The sequence below is a fragment of the Aquarana catesbeiana genome, linkage group LG02 (assembly GCF_042186555.1).
Source record: "Aquarana catesbeiana isolate 2022-GZ linkage group LG02, ASM4218655v1, whole genome shotgun sequence".
Classification (NCBI taxonomy): Eukaryota; Metazoa; Chordata; class Amphibia; order Anura; family Ranidae; genus Aquarana; species Aquarana catesbeiana.
Genome location: NC_133325.1, coordinates 194,954,531 through 194,976,126, shown reverse-complemented (window position 1 = coordinate 194,976,126; position 21,596 = coordinate 194,954,531). Strand labels below are relative to the sequence as shown.

The following is a 21,596-nucleotide window of genomic DNA, read 5'->3' as shown; positions in this document are numbered from 1 at the left end:
TTTACCCTGGGTATTTATGTGACTTTGTTGAATGTTATCAAGGATGCCACCAATCTCTCTGAGTAACAAAGCCCCGCTTACTGTCTGAAGCTATGGCTGCGAGTTTGTTCCTCAGGAGGCCGATGTCCACTCCATTAACAACACCCCTCCCAGCTCATATTCCCCCCCCAATATAGTGCTCAATACATCCCTCCTCTTCCGGGTTACTCCTCAGAAATAAGCGTCCTGCATGAACCTCATTCGGTGTCTACACATCTCTGGGAGTAAGTCACTGGTACAATGACCGCACTTGATTCAGTGTATACTCAGCACATATAGGGTAATAGGTTTTTATCAACCACTGTGAGATTTTGCAGCGTCATGTGGTGAAGAACAGCCACGAGCTGGTAACACCCCACACAATCTTCCTGCACAACTCTTCTCCAGACTCACCCAAAACTCTGCAGGTACATCTAAAGGAAATTGGAAAACAAAAATTGCATAATGTGTATCCAGCTCGAGGAACTGCTGCTAACAACCACAAAGAAAAAAAAATCCCTTACAGCACTGAGGCGCCGGGATCACTGAACAGTAGCGGGTACATGAGCCGACCACTGTGCCTTGAAACACACAGATATTAGTGACAGATACGCCACAGACACATTAGAACAGTGTCACTGGGCCGTAAGCAGGTTTCAAATACACTTGGGGACACACAGATTGCTATTGACATTAACATACCTTAGCCTAGGGCAAAGAGCCACTCTTGAAAAGAAAGCACTGGCTGGGTGTGTAACTAATTATCATAACCGCAGGGGGGTTAAGCAGTCTTAAACAAATCTACACAAGTCAGCATAGCCACTGATTTTCTAGAATTGGATCAGAACTTACAACACTTAGGTAGTCAAAAACACAGCCGAATGGGCTGACAAATAGAACCATCAACTAGATAATGGTGCTAAAACCAGGAAAAATAAAAAATTGTCTATGGAGGCTGTGATCTTCTTTGTTCGGAAAGTGGTGAAACCCAATTATCGAATCTGAGGGATAAAACACTGATAAAATTTAGTAATAAACGTTCCATTTTTCGCCTAGAAACAACGAATCAATGGTTATATACCTGTAACAAGACATTAGCATATGAAACACAAATATACATTATATTACATTACATGAACAGTGCACTTTTTTTTTTTTTTTAAGATACCAAAAAATTGTTGAGCTCAACTTATCATTAATATGTATTACTTAATACATATTAATACCACGTGGATTTTTTGTTTTATGGTATACCAATAATTCCCAAAAAAAATTTATTCACCATGGTTGAAAAAAATTAGCAATCCGTAATAAACCCTTTAGCAGTACCATTTGTCAACAGATCATAATACCTCACCACATCTCTCCAGTACTGTTTTCCTGGAAAACAAAGTCATTTTAGTAAATGTATCTTTCAATTCACTAGTACAGATAATTATCTTGGCTCAGGTCATTTGCATGTCAATACAGTTCGCTGTACCTTTTCACAGACCTGGTGAGAAAGAAGGGGGGTCATTTGGGTGGGCTGTCAGCAGCTGAGAACAAATGTCACACAACACGACATATATTGCATACTCCACACACTCACACAATTAGCTAGGTTAAAGATGACCTCTAGACATCACACATATCAGCATGTTTTCTAGAATACCCTGTACTTCTTAAACCCATAACATCTGTTTGGTAAGGTTGAAATTCTTCCAGAGATCCGTTCCATTTCGTTAGCCCCTTCTCAGCCTGTATGGACGCATTCTCAGGATTTTGGAATGGGACCCCTGACCCAGGTGGTCCATACTTCCTACACCTAGGCCATGTGGCGAAGCATGCAGAGTACACTTCAAAATCACATCTTGTGGTCCTATATGGATTATGCTTACCGACTTTTTGACTGGAACTGGATAGACAGAATCTCGCGATGTGGCCAAATAAGCCACATAAGTGACATTTTATCTTAGTTAAAGTGGTACAACATCTCTTAACAAAAGGCTTTGTTTTAGATGACTGAGAATATGGGATGGCCTTTTCTGGATTAGTAGTTTTTACCTGCGGCTTACAAAATATAGGGGCAATTTTTAAAGAGCTCTTACCTTTCTGGGATTTATTCTTGTTGATACATACCTTAGGTGTGGAGGACGTCCCCCTGAATTCAGACTTACCCAAATCAGTTACCTTGTTATCTCCTCTATCTGAAAACTGATCCAATGGCTCCTGGCAGCTGACAGATAATGGTTTCACCCCACCTTCTGCATCCTTCAGTCTTTTTCCCAACTGATGAATGTCCTCCTGTAATCTTTTGTTTTCTAGTACTAATTGCTGGTGGATAGCCTCAGAATTTGACATCGAAGCTTCTAAAGTACTGATGTTACTTTTGGTTATTTCTAGCTCTTCTTTTAGGCCCCTTTCACACGGGACGGATCCGTGTTGATCCGCCCCGTGTTTATCCGCTGCTCAGCGGGGATCGCTCCGCTTTCCCCAGCTGAGCAGGCAGATGACAGGGCGGGACCCGCACACTGTGCAGGGACCGCCCTGTCAGATCTCCGCTCTCCCCTATGGGGGATCGGAGGAACACGGACCGTCTGTCCGTGTTCCTCCGATCCGCTCTGCAGACAGATAGAAAAATAGGATTTTCTTCCGTCCGCAGAATCGGACGAGAGCGGAGGCGGACGACATCGGGTGTTAGCGAATGTACATCCGCTGACACCCGCTATCCCATAGGGACGCATGTATGTCCGTATTTCATCCGAAAACGGATGGATGAAATACGGACATACGGTCCGCATGTGTGAAAGGGGCCTTAGGGATGTGTTTTGCACTTTCAAATGTTCATACTGTTTCGCTAACCACCTGGCCGCAAAGATTAGCGGCGGTTTTCTTGTGCGCTTATTACAGCTTCTTTCAGTGAAATTTCATTTCACATCCTCTCCCGTCAGCGGGACAGAAAGTGCCCCTTCTGCCTGGAGACCTTCCTTAATGCCAGCATGGCCATTTCGTCTCCTTGTCCTGCTACTCTGCCTTCTTCTTCCTGTACCTCCCAATCCCCCTGTAATCCACATTTTACTGAGGTATCAGACTTGTGTTGTGGCTCTACCTTTTTGTCCACTACTGAAAGGTGACAATTCATGTCAGCCCATGAGCACTCAGCTGACAAGGACTGGGCAACTGCATAAGGCCCAAGTCCTGACAACTGCTCCTTGTCTCCCTGGAAATCACTGTAACCACTTCTTCGGGGTTGTGATGGTTTCTGCTTGTCCCTACGTTCAAGCATTGTTTGGAATTATTTCTCCTTAAATCCCATAGTAATAACATTTATTTCCTCTGCTTTATTCGCTGACTCCAGCATCCATATAAATAAAGTATCTTTTTCATATGGCCGTGTCATCTTCCTGTGGTGAGCACGGTACAAAACTTCCCAAGCTTTTGGCTTAAAAGTACCTCTTTTAAAATACTTCTTCCCAGTCCAGCAAGCCCAATCTTGAATATATTTCACAACCCGAGGTCCATATTTATCTATCATCTCTTCCCTTGGGGTCATTTGATAAGGTTTACCCCATTCAGATCCCCTCTTTGAAGCGATTCGATTACCCATCCTTTACGGACTCTGGACCTTGGACTGATTCCCCAACCTTTTTACAGGTTGCCTTTACTTCAGAGGTAGCTACTCTCTGGCCAAGAATTGGGTTGACAGGTACCTCCCCTGTCACCGTTGCCGCCTTTTTTTTTTTCACTACTTGCCAGACCAATTCCCTGTCCTGGCTATAGTCCTTCAAAAAATTAGCCTGGAGATTTCCCAAACGAAATAATAGTTTAATGCCCCCGTGGACTTTTCTGAAGTATGCTAAAAGAAACGTTTAACGAAGAGCTATTACTTCTGATTAGCACAAACTTAGATAATCAGGACCCTATGCGTGCTTGTAGTACAGGATGCAGTTAGCTGATGCACACCTAATTGCAATATGATTTGTATATGTTACATTATAGCCACTGTTCCCAAGTTTACTTACAAAGCTTACAATCCCCAGTTAGTAATTGTAAAGAAGAAAGATTCATACCTAAGATCATTCAGTGTGATTTAGTCTCCGTTTCCACTGATGCAATTTTTTCTCTTTTGTTTTGTTAAATTTACAACTCAAAGTTTTTTGTTTGTTTTCTTTTTTTTTTTTTCATTTTTTTTTTGGTTATACAGTAATTGTATCTGATTGTTCTGCCAGCAAGGTTTTAATCTCCAGTGCTCTCTGCCTTTGCTGCACTGTTATCAGTCAGCATTGTTCCCAGCTATCTCTCTGAGCTACAAATTACCTCCCCTATTAAAGAGGGGGGGGGGGGTGTTTGTGGTTCAAATCAGGAAAGCAGCCTAGGGTACTCCTGCATAGATACAGTACAAGAAATGTGTTACAGGTCAGATCACCAGGTGAAAAAAGAGGAAAAAAAAAAATCTAATGCAGCGAGCATATCTGTGATGAAAACTGACCATGGAAGCACGGATTAAAATGATCCTAAAGTCTCATTTTTTTTTCTTTAAACATAACAAACATGGTATACTTGCCTGCACAGAGCAGCCCAGATCCTCCTCTTCTCGGGTCCCTAACTGGTGCTTCTGGACCCTCGCCCCTGCTGAGTGCCCCTACAGCAAACAGCTTGCTATGGGGGCAAGCTACTTTGTTTGTCCATTCAGACACAGAGCCATGGTTTGGCCCCACCCACTCTCTCTTCTCATTGGCTCAATGACTTTGACAGCAGTGGGAGCCAATGGCATCGCGCTGCTGTCTCAGCCAGTGAGGAGGGAGAGTCCCGGGCAGCTGAGACACTCCTGCAACACTGCTGGCTAGAGATGGGCTCAGGTAAGTATAAGTGGGCTGAGGGGGGCTACTGCACACAGAAGGTTTATTTATCTTAATGCATAGAATACAGTAAGATAAAAAAACCTTCTGACTTTACAACCACTTTAAGCTTCTATGCGTTCTGTGGTCAGTTTAGAACAAGGAAGAAAGGTGACTGACAGGATCAACCAGGTATTTAAAATCTAAGACGTGCATGAAAATGATAGAGACTATGATTTATAAAATACATACACACGTAGACAAAAAAAAATTAGTGTACATTACAGTTTAAGGTTGTTTTTGGCTGGATTTACATCTTTCCTTGCATGTTGTGTTTTTACATGCGCTGCTATTGTCATAAGAAGGTCCTAGAACATATTTTGGCACACAAAAATTAGACAATGCACATCAACGTATCACTCAAATGTTAACTGGCACCATTTTCAACAGTGGCTAAACTGTGTGCATACATTGATATGTGTTTAAAAATGCATAGGTGTAAATGGGCTGTCAAGATGGCATCTGCAGCCCTCCTTGCCATGCACCCTTTGTACTGAGACTGAGCCCAGAACCTTGTGCAGCTTCCACCTAGTTTGGAGGAGTAGGATTCTGCTAAGAAGCTGCTCAGCTGTTCTCCCAAGCATCAGCCTTCCGCAGCTCGCTTCAGGCTCTCCCATCCCACCGGGAGGCCTAAGCGACCAGCAGGCACGTCCGCCGGTTGGCTTGAGACCCACAAGAAGACGGAATCTGCTTAGATTGGGTCTCTGATCTATTAACCCAGAAGCGATGTCACTTCCGGTTTAGTGAAGACTTAAAGGCGCCAAATTTGAAAAACAGTATTCAAAACTGCCAATCTTTAAATGCTTGTAAGTGCAAAGGAGGGATTTTGGGTCTTATAGACCCCAGATCCCTCCATAAAGAGTACCTGTCACTGCCTATTACCGTCAAAAGGGATGTGACAGTAATAGTGATCAGAATTTTTTTAAGCGCCCCATCCCTCCGTACTCACGCGCAGAAGCGAAAGCATACGTAAGTTGTGCCCCCAAATGTAACAGTGTTCAAACCACACACGTGAGTATCGACGTGATCATTAGCGCAAGAGCAATAATTCTAGCACTAGACCTCCTCTGTAACTTTAAGCTGGTAACCTGTAGAAATGTTTAAAGCGTTGCCTATGGAGATTTTTAAGTACTGTAGATTGTCTCAAGTTTCCACAAGTGTGCGCAATTTTAAAGCATGACATGTTCGGTATCTATTTACTCGTTGTAGCATCCTCTTTCACATTATACAAACAATTGGACTAACTTTACTGTTTTGTTTTGATTGATTGTAACTTGTAAGCAAACTAATGTCAGAAAAAGGCTTGGGCATGAAGGGGGTTAATATAAATTTAAATTAATATGATTACCATCATCTCTTTTTGGCCAATAATTTTTGGCAGCCAGCACTGGCACCTTTTTTTCTTTTTTTTCAAAATGGCGAGAACCCTCTTTTCGGCGGATACATCTGTGCATCCCTAATACATTCAGTAATACATACAGTATATGTCCTTCTGGTAAATGCAGCTTTTTGCTTTAGTGTAGAAGCCCAAAAAATTAGCGACTGTCCTTGGCAACAATATAAAAGTTTTCTGTGGAAGGATCCATTTATCGTATTTAAAGAAATAGTTATCTTTTTTTTTTTTTTTTTAATATATACTTTATAGCCTGCTGCTTAATGCTTAAGTGTGGGTGTTCTTCTCTTCCTATTTGGCTTTACAAGGATTTACATTTTCTTATGCGTGTTTTATTATGACAGAAATGCTTTCACAGTCAGTTCATCTTTCCCTGAAAGCTTTGTTGTGACTAGACAGGTTTACATCATTTTATTGGTTGAACATTGTGCAAAGACAAGCTATACTCTGCTCTGAGTCCAGTGTAAACTTGTGATTATACATGGGTGGGGTTGTTACAAAGAGCCGCTTCACTCATCCTTGAGATGTGAGTTGGTTTCCTGTGATTAATTACAGAGTTCCTAAAACAAACATTTACAGCTTTTCATTCCCTTGTAGCAGTATTTTGTGTATATTGTGGAATAATGTTGCTTTTGAATATTCTGAAACTTTATTTACAGGCTAATGTACCAACATTGCTTTAAAATACTGTTAATTGGTGGAAGTAAATTGAAAACAAGGACTGCTTGGGCAGGACTGGCCAAGACCAGAAACCACGTGGTCACTACATCAAGTATTACTAATATGATTATTATTATTATACACGATTTATAGTTATAAAAGTTTACGCAGCGCTTTACAATGTAGAGGGGGGACAGCACAATTATAGTACGGTTCAATACAGAAGGGACAGGAGGGCCCTGCTCATAGAGCTTACATTCTAAAGGGAGGAGGTGGTGGTACAAAAGGTAATAGATGCGGGGAATGATTTGATGGGGGGTGGCTCATCAGTATTAGGCCTCATTCACATTCCAAATGCAGGGGAATTTATCTAAGAAGTAGAAATGACTTTTGCATTTCCCAGATCACTTTTTCCTGATTATAGTGTGTGGGAGCAACATGAAAAGAAAGTGAACCAAACAGCCCTCCAATGAACTGGTACAAAGCACAGCAGAGCTGTCCTAATACATGTCTCATTTCATTACAAATTCCTAAAATTAGTGGGTTCTTCTTCAGTTTAAATTAGTGGGCAGAGCCTTGTAAATACTTTCTTTATGCCCCTTGACTATCCAGAACTGCTGTTTTATAGCACAGATAAAACTTTTCCGGCTTGATTGTCGTCATCACTGCATGTAGAGAATGGCTTTTATGGTGCAGGGCTGGAGGTTAAAATAGAAAGATGTTTGAATCAAAATAAAGTCTCTATAATATTTGCCCTGACCACTATCCTAAAATGAGGAATAACCATCATATTTTTGGTATTTGTAAAGGAATAAGACTCGTAGATACTGGCTGTTTCAAGAATGCATTTACTGTTATACATACAGTTAGAACCCCCCATCATATTTTTATTGTTGTCTTTGGCCCTGTTAGGAAGATTTAAACCTCCTCATTTGTCCTTGGGACATAAAGTAATGGTCCTGTCATTAGGACCAGGGTGGATTTGATTTAAATCAAGTCGATTTAAATCATGATTTCAAATCGCTAGTAAAAAGGCTTGATTTAAATGAACTCCATTTAAATCATAATTTTTAAAGAGCAACTGTCATCTCTGTCCCGCTGTGGCTCCTCCTCTGACCCGCTGTTGACTCACCGACAGTCCCATTCGCTTTAATAGGACGGCTGGTGATGCGGCAAGGTGAGGGACGTGGCGGCAGCAGGTGAGTGGATGCCCGCTAACGGGCACTGCCATGATGGATCTGAAATGACAGGTGCTCTTTAAATGTAAGGACTTATTCTTGCTGGTAGTTAAAATCTTTAACATTTGCAAACAAAATGAAGGTTTCCTATTTAGAATAATAAGCTGTCAGGTTAGTAAAACAGTGATATCAGAACCGATTCAATCATACAGTTTGTAGTGTACATAGATTTGCAAAACAATGGGATAAAGGAATATTTCTGAACTTTGTTTTTTCTCATGGTTACTGTGAAATTGTGTGCATGCATCAATGCAGCGCATGTTATCTCAGCTTGCAGAGCTTGGATTCATTGAATACGTTTACCAAACATGTAAATATTGCAGAATATACAGCCTCATGCTACACAACTAAGCTCCATTTCATGCTGAATAAACTAGATTATTAATGTATCTTAAAAACTATCTTTAGATAGATTTTTACTCCAAAAGCATTTTATTAAAATAAATTTGATAAAAATCTGATTTATTTATGTATTTATTTATTTTAAAGCCTCGATTTTTATCTACCCTGATTGGTACTCAAAGTAATGGTCAAATCCAAAATTTTGAGTTGTCCCCAAAACAGAATGAGTGGGTCATTATCATCCTGGGGCAGAATTCTGTATTCTGGATAGGTTTATTGTTCACATTCATCTGTAGCTTTATTGGACATGAAATGTACAATACTGTACATATTGTTATCCATATCAAATGTAAAAGAGCCAGAGTCAGGAACTCCCTTCTTTGTATGTCCAGTTAGCTTTGTATGTCTATGCAGGCCAGATCTCCAGTCTAGAACTTCTTTTGGCTAAATACATGCCTTTCTAATCATAGCCCATAGTTGTGTTGCGCAGCATTATTATGTTGCGGTGCTAAATGTATAGAATCAGTCCATCTAACACTGATACATTGGGTTTGGCAGAGTCCATGGAAATTTACACACGATCTGAATATTGTACAACAAATCGTATCACTTTTTTCGCTTAATAGTCACAAGTAGAAATTGAATAGGTTACTAAAGTCACGAAAATTCTCGTACGACAGAGAAAAAAATCGGAAGTGATGTCATTTGTTATAATGTATTTGTATTGTATTTTTTGTATGACAACTGTACTGACTAAACGAAAATCTTACGATTTGGTATCATACGAGGAAAATTTTCGTGCTTGTCCAGACGAATAATATCGGATGACTTGTCATGATCGGCTCTCGAAAGCTCTGTACTAACGATCCGATTATTGTACGATCACGTAGAAAGCGGTATTTTTTGTCCGATTTCCGGATTGTACGTATGGACCATTAGGAAGACTTGCAGTTGAACATATATAATTTATGAAATCTGATAACCGGAACGAATGCCTTAATGCTTAAAACATTGTGGGATTTTTTAATTTTTTTTATTTTTTTTTTTTAATTTTGCCTCTGCTGTTTGGTAGTCACAATCAAGCTCATATGTTACCTATATTAACCGATTTGATTTCATCCTGCTAGTAAAAATTAGGGCTGTTCTCACCGAAATGCGGTGCAGGAAACGTGTTTTGTGTGTGTTTTCCGCACCACATTCAAAATTAAGGATGGGCTTAGGCGTGTTCGCAACTCCATGTGCCTGTGCCAGCCAGGAAACTGACACTCTGCAGCGCTAATCACAGGCAGTGAGACATTTCCCAATCCGTGGCTGCACAGATCGGAAAGTGTCTCACTACCTGTGATTAGCACTGCAGAGTGTCAGCTTCCTGGCGGGCACATGGAGTTGCGAACATGCCTAAGCCCATCTTTTTTTTTTTTTTTTTTTTTATCCAACAAAATTTTATTAAATCTGCAGAAGTGTATTACAAACATTGTCTTCATTGCCATATAGTTTAACTGCATGTATCACATTCCAACTATTAACCAACAAGAATATATCTTCATTATCACTGTAACCCAGTCATAACATTTCTTAACCAGTTGTTCACCCAACATTTATTCCTAGTAGTCCGTCAGCCACTAGTTCCACTGGGGCTAGTCCTGGCACATCTAGCCAAGGTACCCACAGTCTCTCAAATTTTTGTGCACTTCCCCTGTGTTGATATATCAACTTTTGTGTTATGCTATGCTATGCAGTGTTATGCTAATGTTATCAATCCATTCTTTTATGGTTGGGGGCCCTCAGACTTCCAGTGTGTCATAATTAATTTTCTAGCTTGAAATAGAACTCTGTGTATAGCCTCTCTACTATGCCCTTCCCATTCGTATTCCTCTAGAGCCCCCAAGAGACATGCCCTTGAGTCCTGTGGAAGAGTCACCTTGAAAACTGAGTTGATAGTCGTCACCACTCCTGCCCAGTACGTGTACAGCTTGGGTCACCTCAACAGCAAGTGTATAAGGTCTCCATGGTCTCGTTTACATCTCGTGCAAGTAGATTCAGCCTGCAGATTCATTAGGTGGAGCCTGTGAGGGGTATAGTACGTTCTTAGTAGTATATAAAGTTGAGTAAGTCTTTGGGACACGTTAAGTGAGCATAAGCTCACCGCCTGAAAGATCTCCTCCCATTGTTCCCCATCTAACTGTCCCACGTCTGCCTCCCATTTCTCCCTCACCTTCAGGGGATGCTGCTTCATCACGGATTGCTAGGATGGCATAGCATTGAGAAATAAATCATTTAGACGAGACAGTATCCCCAAGAAGGTTAATTACCGGGGTTAAGGACAAATGCCATTCTGAGGATCGGCCCTGTGCTGCTACCGCATGTCTAAGTTGCAAATAATAGAAGTGCATAGAGGGAGGTAAACCATATGTTTCCTTCAGATCAGCAAAGGTGTGCAGTACCCCATCCCTAAATATTTGTTTAAGATGGGTAACTCCGAATGCCTTCCACCTAGCTCCAGACTGCAATTTGGACAACTCAGTATACGTGTCATTGTGCCATATGGGGCTGTACTCTGTGTAGCCATCTGCATTCTGGAGATATTTGGATTTACTCCATACCTTCTGTACTAGGCTGAAAGTTGGGTATTTTTTGTGTGGTTTAGTGAAGGCCAAGGCCTTCAGAGCCATGGGAATTGGACCCTTTCCCACCGTATGGAGCATGAGGGTACGAAAAATGTATGTTTACTATTCAAAATATCTTCAATGGAATGACCATGAGAGTATTATGGAGGAAATATAGTAGTTGCGGCATGAGAATCCTTTTTATTAGATTCACTCTGCCAGCAACTGACAAAAAGAGGGAGTTCCAGGTTTTGATTCTGTCCCTGAACCGCTGCAGGAGGGGAAAGATATTTAAGTGAATGAAATCCCTAGGCCAAGACGTGACCTAAATCCCCAGATACTTAAAGGAGGTGGTAATAGGTATAGGACAGGAGGAGTTCACTGTCTGTGTGTCGTCTTCATCCAAAAGGAGCAGAGCAGACTTCGACCAGTTTATGAGCAGACCCGAAAATCTTCCGAATCTGGATATGGTCGACATGGCCTCTTGAAGGGAAAGGTCAGTGTCTCCAAGCAGGAGCATGGTATCATTAGCATACAACATGACTTTTTCCTGCATGTTACCATAGCAGAAACCAGTGATGCGATGATTGGCCCTGATGCCGATTGCCAGCTGCTCAATAGCTATCGAAAAGAGGAGAGGAGACAGGGGACAACCCTGCCTTGTGCCCCTCCTCAATGCGAAGCCCCGGGACAGGAAGCCAGACACCCTGACACCGGCCTGTGGCTGGCTGTAGAGGAGTTTGACCCAAGAAATGTAGTTTGGACCAAACCCAAATTTTAGCAATATCGACCATAGGTATTCCCAGTCTATGCTGTCAAATGCTTTAGTAGCGTCTAGCGATAACAACGCCCTATTGCCCATGTTGTCTACCTGTGATTGGATATTGAGGAACAATCGTCTCAGATTGACGGCAGTAGATTTATTATGCATGTAACCTGCCTGGTCATCATGCACAATAGATGTGATCACTCCGTTCAGCCTGATAGCCAATGCTTTGGCTAATATCTTGACGTTGCTCTGTAGTAACAAAATCGGGCGATATGCCCCTGGGTCTACTGGGTCTTTACCCGGCTTGAGTAATAGAACAATGTTTGCCTTGGACATTGGTAAACACCCTTCTTCTCATGATTTATTAAAAACTTTTAACAATTGCGGCAATAATTCTTCAGGATACTGTTTAAACACCTCCATGGGGATCCCATCTTCACCCGGTGCTTTGCAGTTAGGGAAGGAGCTGACTGCAGAGTGCAGTTCCTCTACTGTAAGTGGGGCCTCTAAGTCTGCTCGCTGACCTTCATTTAACTCAGGGAAGTCAATCTGTCTCAAGTACTGTTCTAGATCTTCCTGGGTGTAGGCTGTACCTTGACTGTATAAATCTTCATAAAAACCGGCAAGTTCCTGCAGAACCTTCTCTGGTTGGATGACTATATTACCCGCCCTAGCCCTAATGGCTCCTATGGTGGGCAACCTTTGATGGGAATTCGCAATCCGCACTAGCAAGCAGACGGTTTTCTCACCCTCCTCAAAGAACGCCTGTTTTGCAAAGAACCTCTTCTTTTCAGCCGAGGAGGAGAGCAGGTGTTGATAGGCGGAAAGAGCTGCCTGCCAGGCCTCCTTGGTTGAGTCTGAAGGGTCTATAATATACAATTGCTCCATTTCCTGAACTTTGGATTCTACTTCTGCTTTAAGAATGGAGGAGGCATGTTTAACTATTCATTTCAGCAATTAGTACTCCCCTCAAGTATGCCTTAAAGGCATCCCATTGCATAATAATGGAATAGTTAGGATCCTGGGTGTTGAAAAACTCGTGCATGCTCTCCACTATTCCCTTATGCGAGTGGATTAGTTTCAGCCAGAAGGCATTACATTTCCAAGGGGCTTTCGGTAATGTAGCTGGTGGGGCTACTGTAATCCGTATGACCATTGGGGAGTGGTCGGATACACTGCGGGGTCTATGTATCATGTCCATCACAAACGGGAGCATGCTCAAGCTGCACACCCCCAGATCAATTCTTGATAAACATCTGTGAGATTTGGAGAAACAGGTTAACTGTCTGACCCCCGGGTTCCAGTGTCTCCAGATATCCACCCAGCTCACCTCTTGCAACAGAGAAAGAAAAACATCACCGCTCTAGGAAGGTCAATCAGGAACAGACATCTCTTCCGTGCTGGAAGTAACAGGTGCCGGCAATGCTTATAGTGAAGTAGTAAGAAGAAGTCCTGGACAGCCGCACTCAAAATAATGTTTTACCTTTATTGAATGATCATAAAAGATACATGCCACAGTAGAAAAATGCACAAAATGGCGCATTTCAAGCACTGACTACAGTGTGGAACGCGTCAGCTTTCCTGCATTTTTTTGCTGTGGCATGTATCTTTTATGATCATCATTCAATAAAGGTAAAACATTATTTTGAGTGTGGCTGTCCAGGACTTCTTACTACTTCACCTCTTGCAACAACCGTGCCAGGGGGGTACCCCTGGAGAGGGCAGAGGGTCCAGGGCCCGGGTGTCTATCCTCAACTGGGTTCAGACAGCAGTTGAAATCCCCCATCACTAGCAACGGTGAGTCAAACCTGCCATCCAGAAATGCAAGCAGAAGCCTAAGCACTGCCACCGTGAAAGGAAGAGGAATAATATATGCCCACTAGCACACATGTCAATGTACCAAATCTGCAATGGATAAATACATACGAGCCTCTGTGTCTATTTCACTATCAAATTCTTCATAGTCCAGGGATCTATGAATCAGCACGCTCACTCCCCTAGAGTAGGAGGTGTGCGTGGAGTGATATGCTTTCCCAACCCACGCGTATCTCAGTAAACTCAGTCTCTGCCTTCAAGTGGGTCTCCTGAAAGCAGAGTACTCCAGGAATATATTTCTTCAAGCACATTAGAATCATAGTTCGCTTTAAAGGGGAGTGTAGTCCTCTAATGTTCCAAGAGACTATAGGGATCTCCACTATGTCATCAGATGAACAATGTCGGGTGACAGGAACCGTAAGGGTGAGTGTGTAGATTGGTTTACCTATGTCTGGGCAATGTTACATTCTGTCCAGGTGTATACAGTAGGGGTATCAGGGCATAAACAAACTGGGGGTTCAATTGCTCTGCTGTGTTCCGTTGTTAAGTTCTTCCTAAAAATAACAAGGGGTTGCAAAGTAGTAAACTGTCCTGTGCTGCAAACTTCGCACTCTGCCAACAGGGTAACTTTAACATTCTCAGCAACAGTCCATCGCCTTTTTTTGTCCAGATTAAACATCCTTAGATTCAACTTTTGTTCCAATTCTCTGTTTGCTTTGTGTAACAATATTATGTCCCCCAGCCAAAGAACATCTTTCAACTTATTGAGAAGGTACTTTCCTTAGTCAAAGATATCTCTCAGCATTACTGCTGCCTTGCAGGTTAGTTCCTTAGGTATAGTCCTAGTGTTTGCCTCAATCCTCCTCCATTAGAGCCTGTCTTTTTAGTGCCTGCTCTTTCCGTTCCAGCCATGCTGAAGCCTCCCTAGCGGATTCAAAAAACTGCTTGGCCTCTCACAACTATTCGGAGATTTGCAGTGTACAGCATGGCATATGGCAGCTGTAAAAGTCGCGGCCTGCGTTTGACATCTGTAAATTTGGCCTTGCGTCTCTGAACTTCTGCCGAAAAGTCCGGGTAAAAGGACACCCTGGTGCCATTATGTAGGATATTTTCCTTTTCACGTGCTTGGCGCAGCACAGACTCCCTATTGCGGTAATGGAGTATTGTCGCCAGGATGGATCTGGGGGGGACCCCCTGGTGGAGACGGACGTGAGGGCACTCTGTGAGCACGTTCCACCGTGAAAAAGGGGGAAAATGCATTTTTAACAAAAATTTCCACCAGTGAGTTTTCTACATTTGCAGTGGGGTCCCTACTTTCCACTCGCTCAGGAAGCCCCACTATTCGCACATTGTTTCGTCTTAAACAATTTTCCATGTCTTCTGCACGATCGTTGGCTTCCCTGGCTAGCTGCAACGCAGCTCTGGTGTCCTGAGCCATGGGTGATAACTGATCCTCTATTTCGCTAATCCTGCTTTCCACGGCTGTGGTACGTTCAAGTATCTTTTGCATGTCCTGTCTCAATAATGACCCATCCTCTCTTAAGCCCCCAAACTGCTCCTTTAAGGTGTTAACAGAAGCTGTACAATTATTCACAGCCCTAAGGATATCAGCCAGGGTGGGTTGCACTGTGTCCAGCTCTGCTGGGCTGTGTAGTTCTCCAGATGTGTGAGCGGTCTGCTCCCCCTCTTCTTCCCCCCAGTGAGTAAGGAGAATGGCTGGCTGCCTCCATGTCTGCCTGCTAGTGGTGGGTCTCCCCAGAGCGGGGTGGCTGCTCCGTCCCCAGGGTCCCAGACATCTTTTGTGTCTAGTACACCATATCCTTAGGGGCCTCTTGTGTGTCTTACTTGGTTTGTGCCCTGGGTCCTTTAGCTTGTCTTGCCCACGAGGCGTGCCTTTTACTGAGAGCACCGCGGCGCCATCTAGGAGCTCCAGGCCCGCGATCTCTGTCTGTCATTTTCTGGTCATTCCCATGGTGCAGAGGGCCGGCAGATGTTCCACAGGGGTCTCTGGAGTGTAGCCGTGCTGCATATGTCAGTTTGGAGTCGGTGTGTGGGCTGGGGGAGGATCGGTTACCGGATCACTGCCGGGAGCTGTGGGAGATGCTGCGTCCTCTCACATGCCTGACTTGGCCACTCCCCAAGTCCTTCCTTATTCAAAATGTACCAGGTGTGCCATCTTCTGCGGGTGTCGGTGTATTTCTAAGAACGCAGTTAGCAAACGCAGTGCGTTTTACCTGTACTGGATGTACCACCGTAGCATGCCATCCAGTTTCAGTGCGTTTTTAAAAGTAGTGCATGCACTATTTTGGTGCAGTGCAGTGCGTTTTCAGCCCATTTAAATTAAGTAGTTGTGTGGAACACAGGCAGCTTTGTTCACATTAGGCTATTTGGAATCTTGGGCAGACTCTTATTCTTAAAGTCTCGTTTTTTTTTCCTTTAATAATAATAATAATAATAATAATAATAAACATGTAATGCTTACCTGCTCTGTGAAATGGTTTTGCACAGAGCAGCCTGGATCCCCCTCTTTTCGGGTCCCTCGCTGGCACTCCTGGCCCCTTCCTCCTGCCGAGTGCCCCCACAGCAATCCACTTGCTATGGGGGCACCCGAGCCGAGCTGCAGCTCTGTGTATCCATTCAGACACAGAGTCGCTGTTCGGCCCTGCCCCCTCTCTCTCCTCATTGGCTAACTGACTTTGATTGACAGCAGTGGGAGCCATCGGCACCGCTGCTGTGTCTCAGCCAATCATGAGGGAGAGTCCGGGACAGCCGAGGCACTCATGCATATCGCTGGATAGAGATGGGGCTCAGGTAAATGTGAAGGGGGCTGCTACACTCAGAAAGCTTTTTTATCTTGGTACACAGAATGCATTAACAACATAAAATAAAGTGTCTGCCTTTACAACCACTTTAAAAGAGAAGTATGTTTTTTTTGTTTTTTTTTTATTCATACTTACCTTGGTGGATGGAGCATCAGACCAATGCTGCATCTGTCCCCCGCCGTCTCTACACTGAGAACCGAGCCACCGAACATCACCGATGGCTCAATTCTCCCAGATCCCCGAGAGGAAAGCTGCTGCCTGTCAGTCAGCGTCTCTCCTCTCTGGTCCTCCATGCTCACTGGAGCGCTGAGCTGTGGAGGGGCGGGGAGAGGCTGTCTCAGCTGAGACTGCCATCAATCAAGGCAGCTGGCAGATCCAGACTTGGAAGTGCCTGGACTGATGGCAGTAACGTCAGCGGAGAGCGGACTTCAGACCGCTCTCCGCTGAAAACGAGCATAGGAGTGCAAAACGGATTGCACTCCTGTGACCATGGGAGAAGTCCAGCCTAAAAAGCTCAGGCTGGACTTCTCCAAAATGCAGTGCGATTGTCGTGGGGAAAAAAGCGTATTTAAAAATCAAACATAAAAATAACCTTGTCCAAAAAAAAAAGCAGAAGCTTCTTTTGGGTGACAGCACATAAGGCAGTCCATTAAAGTGATCAGGCTATCCTATGCACGACACACAAACGTGTAAATCGTGCTTTGAATGTCACAAGTGGCAACGCTTGTATCTGAACAGGGCCTTAATTCATTCTAATACGGCTCATATTAGATTGCTAGAATAATTCATACAAAACTCAACTACAAAGTATTTTGCTCCTAAATATTTTTTTCTGGTTACCTATTTTTCTTGGCTGTACATGCTCAATCAAATATAATATAATCAACTATAGGAACAAGGAGAATTAATTGGACAGAGTCTTTCAAGCCAAAAGAAAATTACTTGTTTGTGTTATTAATTCCCTTGGCAACTCCCCCCTCTTTCAATACAATGTAATTTGCTCTTGCTGGCAGATCCTATGAGCCGATATTATGTATTTATCTCTGAATATGTCATATTTCACTATTATGACAGCTTGAACAATGATTTGGAGTAATGATGTATCAACTGCATTCATTATTGTAAGACTTGCTAGTATTAGTAGAACAACAGCAAATGTACCGGTACACTTGACCACCCTTTAGGTATAACAAACTATTTTCATGTTTGTAATTATGTATAATGCTGTAACTGCACTGTATTTTAAAGTCCTTAAAAGCCCGATTATTTCTTATGACTCAGCCTCACCTGTGGCAGCCTCCAGCCATCCACTGGAAGATGGCTTATCCACAGAATTGAATAGGGCCATGGGCTCTCATGCACAGTATGAAGAGGAGCCAGTGAAGACTGTATGGTCTTGGGCAGGGCCACAAAGTGAAGATTGTGAGAACAAGAGGAAAGCAAGTATCTTACCAGGTGGGCTGCACTCAGAGTGGTGGGTGCCTACTTCACTGTCTTTTTAGATCATGCCCCTACCTTGCCTCCCAACTTTCGGAGAAAGACATATTTTATTGTAAATATATTTACATAAAAGGCATGCTTTTGCCTCATTTCCAATCATGCATACAGAGATTTCATGAGCAAAATTAGCACTTTGGGGGGTTTAGAGGTATCTACATTGGTCTTTGTAAATTTCCTTTTTGTCAGTATTGAACAAAATATGGGACTATTTTATAATGTGTCTTAGGTACCAGCATCTCAATACTGGAATTGTTTGTATGCTTATTGAAAACGTCCATGGTACCCAAACCAATCAGTTTTTCACACGGTTTTCATTGCACTTAATTCTTAAAAATGTATATATAAAAAATAAAAGTAGTTTAAGTATTTATAAATTGTGTGAAACCAATAGCGGTTTTATTTAACCACTATCTTCCTTTGTTCAAGTACACGCAAATTAGGGTTGCATCCATACTGTCTTTTTACTGGCGATTAAGAGTACCAATACTTTCGGTCAAGTACTCACCGATACCAAGTACTGTTATCTTTTTGCATTTCCCATACAAAATGAATGGGCTCAAATCGCACTGCAAAGAATTGCATGCAATTTGCACAGGAATGCTGTGCAATTCCTGTCTGAATTGCATGCGGTTTCCTGCACCACTCCTGAATAAAGTGGGCACAATTTATTTGGGCACACTTTCATGGGTTTGCCTCTGCCTAACATGTATTACTGAGGCTTAGAACTTATTTAGGTTTCCTGCACCACTCCTGAATAAAGTGGGCACAATTTATTTGGGCACGCTTTCATGGGTTTGCCTCTGCCTAACATGTAATACTGAGGCTTAGAACTTTTTTTTTTTTTTTCTACAAGTTTTCTCCTCCTTTAATTAGAACACAGGTCCCGTGTGTCCAATGGCATGCAGGATTTTTGCCAGAGGCCTGGGGGTCTCAGTGTATAAATGGGCTCTGGCAGATTGTCGGCCTTTTGGCTGGACGGTGTGCAAAAGGAGCTAACCCGCGAGCACTTTATGTGGTTTATCACCTTGGTATCAAAGGGGTACGTTATCAGTATTGAAAGTTATGTTTTGCTTGAATCATTAAAGCTAAGCATTGTCAGTTTTGGTATATGCTAATATAATGGTATTATTATATTGTTTTCTAAATGGTTTGAATATGTAAAACCAATAAAAGTGCACGGCCAATTTACGCCAATTTTGTGTTTTGTGTCCTTTTATGTATGGTTGTATTTGGAGTTATTTTGGATCATTTGTGCAGAGTGCAACCCTATGTGTGAACCCAGGCTGAAGTCACTATGACAAGCCAGTGTTCACACAGGATCGGTGCGGGAAACTTCATGTGATTCGGACAGGAATCACACGCGTTTCGTTGCAGGGCAATTTGAGCCCATTTACTTTGTATGGGCTCAAATCACACTGCAAGGGTATTGGTTTTGCATTAGAGCATTTGTACGAGTACCTGTATTATAGAGCTGCACAATTAATCGTCAAGAATCGAAATCGCAATTCTACTCCCCTCCCTGTCTTAAAACAGCATTTCCCTATTCTATGTAACAAGTACAGGAAGTTCTCTGCTCACTTCTGACAGCTGACAAAAAAAAAAAAAATCCAGGCAGCCTGTCAAGTTTAAAGTGGAGGTCCACCCTAAAAAAAAAATTGCCTAAAAAAAATGGAGGGAAAAAAAAAAAAATTTTAACTTATGTGAAATGGCTGTTGCTAGGCAGTCTTCCTAATCTGCCTCTTCCTACGCCGCGGTGATCTTCACTCTTCTCCTCCCGGCATTGTCTTCTGGGGAATGGGGCGCGGTGTGTTATGGGAACTGTGTGTGTCCCACAACACATCGCGTCCCATTCACAAAGCGCTGCACGACTCGCGCATGCGCAGTAGGAAACGGGCAGTGAAGCCGTAAGGCTCCACTGCCTGTTTCCCTTAGTTAGGATGGCGGTGCTGGGACCCGAGAGCCGAGGGACAGGTCGGCCTTGGGCGGCCGACATCGCGGGCACCCAGGACAGGTAAGTGTGCTTATTTAAAGTCTGCAGCTACAGTGTTTGTAGCTGCTGACTTTAATTTTTTTTTTTTTCACGGCCGGAATCCCACTTTAACTCAACATCCCCATAACTATAAACAAAGTAACATTTAGTTCTTAGATCAAAGGGATGTACTTCGGTCTGTAAATGAGGTCAGTTTAACCATTTAAAGACTAAACCTTTTTCTGACACTTGCTGCTTACAAGTTAAAATCAGTATTTTTTGCTAGAAAATTACTTGGTATATATACCTTACAGCTCACAGTGCATGTCAGAGCAAATGAGAATTGTGAGGTCAAAGGAACTGCCTGAAGAACTCAGAGACAGAATTGTGGCAAGGCACAGATCTGGCCAAGGTTAAAAAAAATTTCTGCTGCACTTAAGGTTCCTAAGAGCACAGTGGCCTCCATAATCCTTAAATGGAAGACGTTTGGGACGACCAGAACCCTTCCTAGAGCTGGCCGTCTGGCCAAACTGAGCTATCGGGGAGAAAGAGCCTTGGTGAGAGAGGTAAAGAAGAACCCAAAAATCACTGCGGCTGAGCTCCAGAGATGCAGTCGGGAGATGGGAGAAAGTTGTAGAAAGTCAACCATCACTACAGCCCTCCACCAGTCGGGGCTTTATGGCAGAGTGGCCCAACGGAAGCCTCTCCTCAGTGCAAGACACATGAAAGCCCACATGGAGTTTGCTAAAAAAAAACACCTGAAGGACTCCAAGATGGTGAGAAATAAGATTCTTTGGTCTGATGAGACCAAGATAGAACTTTTTGGCCTTAATTCTAAGCGGTATGTGTGGAGAAAACCAGGCACTGTTCATCACCTGTCCAATACAGTCCCAACAGTGAAGCATGGTGATGGCAGCATCATGCTGTGGGGGTGTTTTTCAGCTGCAGGGACAGGATGACTGGTTGCAATCGAGGGAAAGATGAATGCGGCCAAGTACAGGGATATCCTGGACGAAAACCTTCTCCGGAGTGCTCAGGACCTCAGACTGGGCCGAAGGTTTACCTTCCAACAAGACAATAATCCTAAGCACACAGCTGAAATAACGAAGGAGTGGCTTCAAAACAACTCTGTGACTGTTCTTGAATGGCCCAGCCAGAGCCCTGACTTAAACCCAATTGAGCATCTCTGGAGAGACCTAAAAATGGCTGTCCACCAACGTTTACCATCCAACCTGACAGAACTGGAGAGGATCTGCAAGGAGGAATGGCAGAGGATCCCCAAATCCAGGTGTGAAAAACTTGTTGCATCTTTCCCAAAAAGACTCATGGCTGTATTAGATCAAAAGGGTGCTTCTACTAAATACTGAGCAAAGGGTCTGAATACTTAGGACCATGTGATATTTCAGTTTTTTTCTTTTTTAATAAATCTGCAAAAATGTCAACAATTCTGTGTTTTTCTGTCAATATGGGGTGTTGTGTGTACATTAATGAGGAAAAAAAATGAACTTAAATGATTTTAGCAAATGGCTGCAATATAACAAAGAGTGAAAAATTTAAGGGGGTCTGAATACTTTCCGTCCCCACTGT

At 43.0% G+C, this 21,596-nt stretch overlaps 1 protein-coding gene across 7 annotated transcripts in view; it reads left to right on the top strand.

Moving 5' to 3' along the window:
• Positions 1 to 21,596, top strand: part of LRCH1 (leucine rich repeats and calponin homology domain containing 1) — a 377,798-nt gene that overhangs the window by 31,437 nt on the left and 324,765 nt on the right. The window lies entirely within an intron of this gene.